Here is a 10,000-nt window from a genome sequence, read left to right on the forward strand (position 1 = left end):
TCCTTAACGTATATGGCCATCTTCTTATACGGCATTCATATTCGTCATTTTTATATTTAATAATATTATATAATGCTTTTTCATTTCAATAAACATATGTGTATCGGGTGTTTGGTCTCCATATATATTTTGGCATAATATTATTTTTGTTTGAATGTTTATATATTATTCCATTTTATTATAATATGCTTTTTATTACCAACGCTTTTTTAATAACACTTCGCTTATATATTTGTGTTATTTTATATATATTTAAGCATAATATTTTTATGCTTTTTATTTCAAGTAACATATATTTTATATGTTTTACTTGTATGTGTTGGTTATCCCCATTTTAAGTAAATTCATAAGCATTATTATTTTTCTTGGATATATATATATATTATTCATTTTTAATAATATGCCTTTGATGTTTGGTAACATGTATTTTATGTGTGTAGTAACATATTTTTATAAAGCATTAATATTATTAATGTAGGATATATAATGAACATTTATTTTTATAGACTAATCTATAATAATATGTAACATTTCGTTCAAAAATATTTTTATATTTTCACTTTCTGAAAATATTTGTGTGCTTGTAACATTTATTTAGTATGAATTAAATAAATTAATTCATTTTGAATATGAAATTTATAATTTCATATATTATGTGTGTGTTATTATATATAACTCTACCCATCTTCACTCGCGATGAGCTAGGGTAGGAGAAATATACATACAACACATATAACACACTATTTTTTGCGTACATATTAAAAATATATACACAAATAATGTGTCTTTTTGTTTGTTTGTTCATTTTGTTATTTAACGCTATTTTATATAGCGCAAATACTTTTTTTTTATTAATAAGTCATAACAAGTTATAACTATTAATTTTTCATTTTATATAATAGCCTCCCCAATAACTATATATAAAATTTTACACATGTATAAATACATGTGTACTGTGTTTCTGTCTTTGTACACTATATTAATTGTGTATAATTTTTATACACCTATAGTATATCAAAAACTCATTAAGAACATAGTTCTTAATGTATCACACCAGACTAATTAACGATATAGGGGCAACCAGGTCGGACTTGTTTGGTTTTTCCTACTCCCAAATATCTTTTTCTGTATAGAGGGATTCTAACGACCAGTCGTAATGAACCATAAAAAGGAACAAACTGTCGATACGAAAGAACCATATACATAGTAAAAATTAACGATAGAAGTAAAATATTACAACTATCTTTATGTATATTACGCTACGAATATACAGGATTTATTTGAAATCATTGATTTCTCTTTGCCATATGAAGTAGTTTTGTGCCACTATTTCTTTATGTGACACCTTTTTTTCAAAATATACCACTAAATTATCAAGCCTTCTATTATAATAAAAAAAATATTTACTATAATAGAATCAAGCTTCTCCACTATATATTATTATACTGATGTGTCTATTTATTTATGTGTTGCTGCCATATTATAATTCGTCAACCGCATCTCTATAAGCACTATTATTTTAATGATGCCCCAGTTCATTAAATATTATATGAAGTAATTTTACTTCGTGCTGATGCTAACTCCATGAAGTAGTTTTGTGCCACTACTTCTTTATGTGACAACTTTTTTTCAAAATATACCACTAAATTATCAAGCCTTCTATTATAATAAAAAAATATTTACTATAATAGAATCAAGCTTCTCCACTATATATTATTATACTGATGTGTCTATTTATTTATATGTTGCTGCCATATTATAATTCGTCAACCGCATCTCTATAAGCACTATTATTTTAATGATGCCCCAGTTCATTAAATATTATATGAAGTAATTTTACTTCGTGCTGATGCTAACTCCATGAAGTAGTTTTGTGCCACTACTTCTATCTGCAGTAGCATTTTTTCAAAATGTACCACTAAATTCAACATGTATTTATGCACCTCCATAACCAAACATAAATACATTTATAGTGTGTTTATTACGAATAAACACACTATATTTATTTTAATACCTTGGGACACCATTTGTATATATGGGCTTACTTTAAATTCCACCAGACTTTAGTAAAACCCATATATATTATATGTATTTTATGCACCTCCAAACATAAATACATTTATAGTGTGTTTATTATGAATAAACACACTATATTTATTTTAATACCTTGGGACACCATTTTTATATATGGGCTTACTTTAAATTCAACCAGACTATAGTAAAACCCATATATATTCTATACTAAATGCATCTGCACTATTAATGCCGCCACTACATTAATTTATATGAAAAAGTAATTTTACTTCTTCGTGCAGAAGCACACTCCACAAGTATGTTTTGTGCCACTACTTCTATCTGCAGTAGCATTTTTTCAAAATGTACCACTAAATTCAACATGTATTTATGCACCTCCATAACCAAACATAAATACATTTATAGTGTGTTTATTACGAATAAACACACTATATTTATTTTAATACCTTGGGACACCATTTGTATATATGGGCTTACTTTAAATTCCACCAGACTTTAGTAAAACCCATATATATTATATGTATTTTATGCACCTCCAAACATAAATACATTTATAGTGTGTTTATTATGAATAAACACACTATATTTATTTTAATACCTTGGGACACCATTTTTATATATGGGCTTACTTTAAATTCAACCAGACTATAGTAAAACCCATATATATTCTATACTAAATGCATCTGCACTATTAATGCCGCCACTACATTAATTTATATGAAAAAGTAATTTTACTTCTTCGTGCAGAAGCACACTCCACAAGTATGTTTTGTGCCACTACTTCTATCTGCAGTAGCATTTTTTCAAAATGTACCACTAAATTCAACATGTATTTATGCACCTCCATAACCAAACATAAATACATTTATAGTGTGTTTATTACGAATAAACACACTATATTTATTTTAATACCTTGGGACACCATTTGTATATATGGGCTTACTTTAAATTCCACCAGACTTTAGTAAAACCCATATATATTATATGTATTTTATGCACCTCCAAACATAAATACATTTATAGTGTGTTTATTATGAATAAACACACTATATTTATTTTAATACCTTGGGACACCATTTTTATATATGGGCTTACTTTAAATTCAACCAGACTATAGTAAAACCCATATATATTCTATACTAAATGCATCTGCACTATTAATGCCGCCACTACATTAATTTATATGAAAAAGTAATTTTACTTCTTCGTGCAGAAGCACACTCCACAAGTATGTTTTGTGCCACTACTTCTATCTGCAGTAGCATTTTTTCAAAATGTACCACTAAATTCAACATGTATTTATGCACCTCCATAACCAAACATAAATACATTTATAGTGTGTTTATTACGAATAAACACACTATATTTATTTTAATACCTTGGGACACCATTTGTATATATGGGCTTACTTTAAATTCCACCAGACTTTAGTAAAACCCATATATATTATATGTATTTTATGCACCTCCAAACATAAATACATTTATAGTGTGTTTATTATGAATAAACACACTATATTTATTTTAATACCTTGGGACACCATTTTTATATATGGGCTTACTTTAAATTCAACCAGACTATAGTAAAACCCATATATATTCTATACTAAATGCATCTGCACTATTAATGCCGCCACTACATTAATTTATATGAAAAAGTAATTTTACTTCTTCGTGCAGAAGCACACTCCACAAGTATGTTTTGTGCCACTACTTCTATCTGCAGTAGCATTTTTTCAAAATGTACCACTAAATTCAACATGTATTTATGCACCTCCATAACCAAACATAAATACATTTATAGTGTGTTTATTACGAATAAACACACTATATTTATTTTAATACCTTGGGACACCATTTGTATATATGGGCTTACTTTAAATTCCACCAGACTTTAGTAAAACCCATATATATTATATGTATTTTATGCACCTCCAAACATAAATACATTTATAGTGTGTTTATTATGAATAAACACACTATATTTATTTTAATACCTTGGGACACCATTTTTATATATAGGCTTACTTTAAATTCAACCAGACTATAGTAAAACCCATATATATTCTATACTAAATGCATCTGCACTATTAATGCCGCCACTACATTAATTTATATGAAAAAGTAATTTTACTTCTTCGTGCAGAAGCACACTCCACAAGTATGTTTTGTGCCACTACTTCTATCTGCGGTAGCATTTTTTCAAAATGTACCACTAAATTCAACATGTATTTATGCACCTCCAAACCAAACATAAATACATTTATAGTGTGTTTATTTGGAATAAACACACTATATTTATTTTAACACATGGGTATCTTCATATATAGTGTGTTTATAATGAATAAACACACTATATTTTAATGCATAGGTTATTTCATATATAGTGTGTTTATTATGAATAAACACACTATATTTATTTTAATGCATGAGCTACTTCATATGTAGTGTGTTTATTTTGAATAAACACACTATATTTATTTTAACTATACAAATGCATGTTATTTTAGTAATACATTTCATATAAAATGCTACAGCATAAAGAAGTAGTGGCACAAAACACCTATATATACATGGTGTCTGTTGCTTGAACAAACACTTGTATATATTATGAAGGAAAATTTTTCTTCATGGTGCGAGAACACCACTGACTCTATAGGTGTTTTGTGCCACTATTTCTTTATGCGGTAGCATTTTATATAAAATATATGACTAAAATGACATTTACCTCTATAGGTTAAATACGTTTATAGTGTGTTTATTTGGAATAAACACACTGTATTTTAATGCATGGGTTACTTCATATATAGTGTGTTTATTATTAATAAACACACTATATTTATTTTAACACATGGGTTACTTCATATATAGTGTGTTTATAATGAATAAACACACTATATTTATTATAATACCATGTGATACATTTAAGAAACATTTGTATTCCTTAATAAATGCATACTTTGTATGTACATTTATATATATTTACACATGCCAATACTATAATATAGTAAAATTGGCGTGCGGGTGTGCTTGTTTGTAACATTTCTGATATACTATGTACACATTCCAAAGTGATACATAGAGTTATTATATACTTAAGACTTTTCGCATATGCTCAAGTCAAGGGCAAGTATATATTTACGCATGCCAATACTATAATATAGTAAAATTGGCGTGCGGGTGTGCTTGTTTGTAACATTTCTGATATACTATGTACACATTCCATAGTGATACATAGAGTTATTATATACTTAAGACTTTTCGCATATGCTCAAGTCAAGGGCAAGTATATATTTACACATGCCAATACTATAATATAGTAAAATTGGCGTGCGGGTGTGCTTGTTTGTAACATTTCTGATATACTACTATGTACACATTTCATAGTGATACATAGAGTTATTATATACTTAAGACTTTTCGCATATGCTCAAGTCAAGGGCAAGTATATATTTATGCATGCCAATACTATAATATAGTAAAATTGGCGTGCGGGTGTGCTTGTTTGTAACATTTCTGATATACTATGTACACATTCCATAGTGATACATAGAGTTATTATATATTTAAGACTTTTCGCATAAGCTCAAGTCAAGGGCAAGTATATATTTACACATGCCAATACTATAATATAGTAAAATTGGCGTGCGGGTGTGCTTGTTTGTAACATTTCTGATATACTATGTACACATTCCATAGTGATACATAGAGTTATTATATACTTAAGACTTTTCGCATATGCTCAAGTCAAGGGCAAGTATATATTTACACATGCCAATACTATAATATAGTAAAATTGGCGTGCGGGTGTGCTTGTTTGTAACATTTCTGATATACTTATGTACACATTTCATAGTGATACATATATACTTAAGACTTTTCGCATATGCTCCAAGGGGCAAGTATATATTGACTTGTATATATTATATATTTACACGAGCCAATACTATACTAGAATATAGTAATTGGCATGCGCGTTCTTGTTTATAACATTTCTGATACTCTATGTACACATTCCAAAGTGATATACATAGAGTTATTATATACTTAAGACTTTTCGCATGCTCAAAGAGACAAGTATATATTAATTTTATACATAGGGACACCATTATGTATAATATTTTGTAGTATATAGGTGGGTGGTTATAATATATATAGGTTAAATATATATAAAAAAAAAATAATAATAATTAATAATAATGGCAGGCCTTAATGAATACACACACCACCACCAACAGTGAGTGAAACACCGGCTACCATTATTGATGATTCTCGATTGACTCTATATATATATATATTATATATTATTATATATACTACATGCACAATGTACAAAACCATTGCGAAGTCGTATATTTTTATATATAAACATATTATATATATCGTCGAATCATCAAGCAAAGGATAAGCTTCAGTGGATCGCAGTATGGCAGCTGCTCAACCACTTACAACACCTTGCCCGTTACAAAAGTCGTTTACAATTGATTCTAGGCTTTGTCATTGTATTAAATAATGTTTTAATAAGTAACTAGCATTGGCACCAGGTGATCGAAGATCCTCCAAAGTTAACTATGTTACTCATAACATTGGCATCACATATTCATTGTCGTTTATAAATGCATATAAACTTTTAATGATTTAGAAGCCATACAATGCAAATTGCCCCATTTTTATCATTGCAGTCCAGCACGGATACGACCTTAGAGGCGTTCAGGCATAATCCAACGGACGTAGCGTCATACCACTGTTCGCTCGAACAAGTATTGTGCCATAGGTCCGTACCTGCGGTTCCTCTCGTACTACGCAGGAATGCTGTCGCAACAACGTTTTTGTCATTAGTAGGGTAAAACTAACCTGTCTCACGACGGTCTAAACCCAGCTCACGTTCCCTTGCATGGGTGAACAATCCAACGCTTGGTGAATTTTGCTTCACAATGATAGGAAGAGCCGACATCGAAGGATCAAAAAGCGACGTCGCTATGAACGCTTGGCCGCCACAAGCCAGTTATCCCTATGGTAACTTTTCTGACACCTCTTGTTAAAAACTCTTTAAACCAAAAGGATCGATAGGCCGAGCTTTTGCTGTCCCTGTGTGTACTGGACACCGAGATCAAGTCAGCTTTTGCCCTTTTGCTCTATGTGTGGTTTCTGTCCGCACTGAGCTGGCCTTGGGACACCTCCGTTATTATTTGAGAGATGTACCGCCCCAGTCAAACTCCCTACCTGGCAATGTCCTTGAATTGGATCATACCGGAGTAATTGGAGTTATACCAAATTCATAAATTGAAAATACACATAAATGCGCATCCTCTCATTATTAGAATTTGTTTGCAATTATATAACAAACTCATGATACTTTGATCAAGAAGCTTGCATCAAAACCCAATACCATAAGATATATAAAAATATATCCGTATAATGGCTAGGAAATGATACACGTTCCATTTAATCAAGTAAGTAAGGAAACAATAAGAGTAGTGGTATTTCATTGGCGATACTAAACCGAAATCTAATATCTCCCACTTATTCTACACCTCTTATGTCTCCTTACACTGCCAGATTAGAGTCAAGCTCAAAAGGGTCTTCTTTCCCCGCTAATTATTCCAAGCCCGTTCCCTTGGCTGTGGTTTCGCTAGATAGTAGATAGGGACAGTAGGAATCTCGTTAATCCATTCATGCGCGTCACTAATTAGATGACGAGGCATTTGGCTACCTTAAGAGAGTCATAGTTACTCCCGCCGTTGACCCGCGCTTACTTGAATTTCTTCACGTTGACATTCAGAGCACTGGGCAGAAATCACATTGTGTCAACACCCGCTAGGGCCATCACAATGCTTTGTTTTAATTAGACAGTCGGATTCCCCAAGTCCGTGCCAGTTCTGAATTGATTGTTAATTGATAATCGTTATAATTTAAAAGAGCTAAAACTGAAAGGTTTAACCCCTCCAGATTAGTATTCTTAAAAATTTTAGCAAGAAAGTTCCACAATTGGCTACGTAACTAACAATCCGGGGAACAAATGACGATCATTAAAAATAATCGAAATTCTATTTACCCAGAACGAGAACATAAACCATGTTATTGTTTCCCAATCAAGCCCGATTATCTCAATCTTCAGAGCCAATCCTTATCCCGAAGTTACGGATCTAATTTGCCGACTTCCCTTACCTACATTATTCCATCGACTAGAGACTCTTCACCTTGGAGACCAGCTGCGGATATTGGTACGGCCTGTTGAGAAGTTTGCGTGTCCCCACCATAAATTTTCAAGGTCCGAGGAGAAAATATCGACACAACAGTATATGTCATGCTCTTCTAGCCCATCTACCATATCTCTCTGCGAAAGACTTCCATGGTAGTACGGCTATAAAACAGAAAAGAAAACTCTTCCGATATCTCTCGACGGCTTCTTTATGGTCGTTCCTGTTGCCAGGATGAGCACAAGGCCCATATTTAATAACAAACGGATACTCAACAGGTTACGGAATTGGAACCGTATTCCCTTTCGTTCAAAATTATTCAAGTGTATCAATAATAATATGTATGTTGTGTATATATATATATATTTTTACTTGAAAATTTTCGGCTTTCGCCTTGAACTTAGGACCGACTAACTCGTGATCAACCACTGTTCACACGAAACCCTTCTCCACTTCAGTCCTCCAAGGTCTCATTCGATTATTTGCTACTACCACCAAGATCTGTACCAATGGCGGCTCCATGCAGGCTTACGCCAAACACTTCTACGCACACCATTGTACCTTCCTACTCACTAAAGTTTCAAAATTTATATTTTTATATAAATATGAATCATTTACTTTAGCGGTAATGTATAGGTATACAACTTAAGCGCCATCCATTTTAAGGGCTAGTTGCTTCGGCAGGTGAGTTGTTACACACTCCTTAGCGGATTACGACTTCCATGTCCACCGTCCTGCTGTTTTAAGCAACCAACGCCTTTCATGGTATCTGCATGAGTTGTTAATTTGGGCACCGTAACATTACGTTTGGTTCATCCCACAGCGCCAGTTCTGCTTACCAAAAGTGGCCCACTGGGCACATTATATCATAACCTTAAACTTCATTTCAAGAAAGTTAAGGTTCTTACCCATTTAAAGTTTGAGAATAGGTTAAGATCGTTTCGACCCTAAGGCCTCTAATCATTCGCTTTACCAGATAAGATTATTTTATGCAATATATAAATGCACCAGCTATCCTGAGGGAAACTTCGGAAGGAACCAGCTACTAGATGGTTCGATTGGTCTTTCGCCCCTATACTCAATTCTGACAATCGATTTGCACGTCAGAACTGTTTCGGTCTTCCATCAGGGTTTCCCCTGACTTCAACCTGATCAAGTATAGTTCACCATCTTTCGGGTCACAGCATATATGCTCAAGGTACGTTCCAGTTAGAGGTATAAATAATATAAATATTATTATACATAACTATATAGAGCGCCCCGGGATTGAATTAATAAACTATATAAAATAATTTAAAAACTAATCCCATTTGTATTGGTAGTCAAGTTAATTACGCCATTAGGTTTATAAAATAAATCCCAATGACTTGCATATATGTTAGACTCCTTGGTCCGTGTTTCAAGACGGGTCCCGAAGGTATCCTGAATCTTTCGCATTGTTAATCATACAAGTGCCTATAATAAATATAAATATCATAGATATAAATATCATTATATAATTTCGAAAAATTAACACACTGTATTTCATATCAATCTATCAGCACTTTATCAAATTTAATGACATTTATTCTATGTTATCAATGGGCAAGCCATAATAATTTGAATAAACTATAAGCCATATTTTATGATAAATTTTTGTATATGCTAATAGATTACAATGTCCTTATATGGGAAAAATGCACACTATTATTAATAATATTTATTAAATATTATAATTATAATGATGAATTTCCCATAATGGATATTCAGGTTCATCGGGCTTAACCT

The 10,000-nt window shown here is 31.7% G+C and overlaps 1 non-coding gene across 1 annotated transcript in view; it reads right to left on the reverse strand.

Annotated features, from left to right (window-relative positions):
• Positions 1–6,418: 6,418 nt before the first annotated feature.
• LOC115630219 overlaps positions 6,419–10,000 on the reverse strand; it is a 4,011-nt gene continuing 429 nt past the window's right edge. Inside the window, exon 1 of the ribosomal RNA XR_003996067.1 lies at positions 6,419–10,000. This exon is cut by the window's right edge and continues 429 nt beyond it. This is a non-coding gene — a ribosomal RNA (large subunit ribosomal RNA).

The sequence above is a fragment of the Scaptodrosophila lebanonensis genome, unplaced genomic scaffold (assembly GCF_003285725.1).
Source record: "Scaptodrosophila lebanonensis strain 11010-0011.00,11010-0021.00 unplaced genomic scaffold, SlebRS2 tig00000365-arrow-arrow-pilon, whole genome shotgun sequence".
Taxonomy (NCBI): Eukaryota; Metazoa; Arthropoda; class Insecta; order Diptera; family Drosophilidae; genus Scaptodrosophila; species Scaptodrosophila lebanonensis.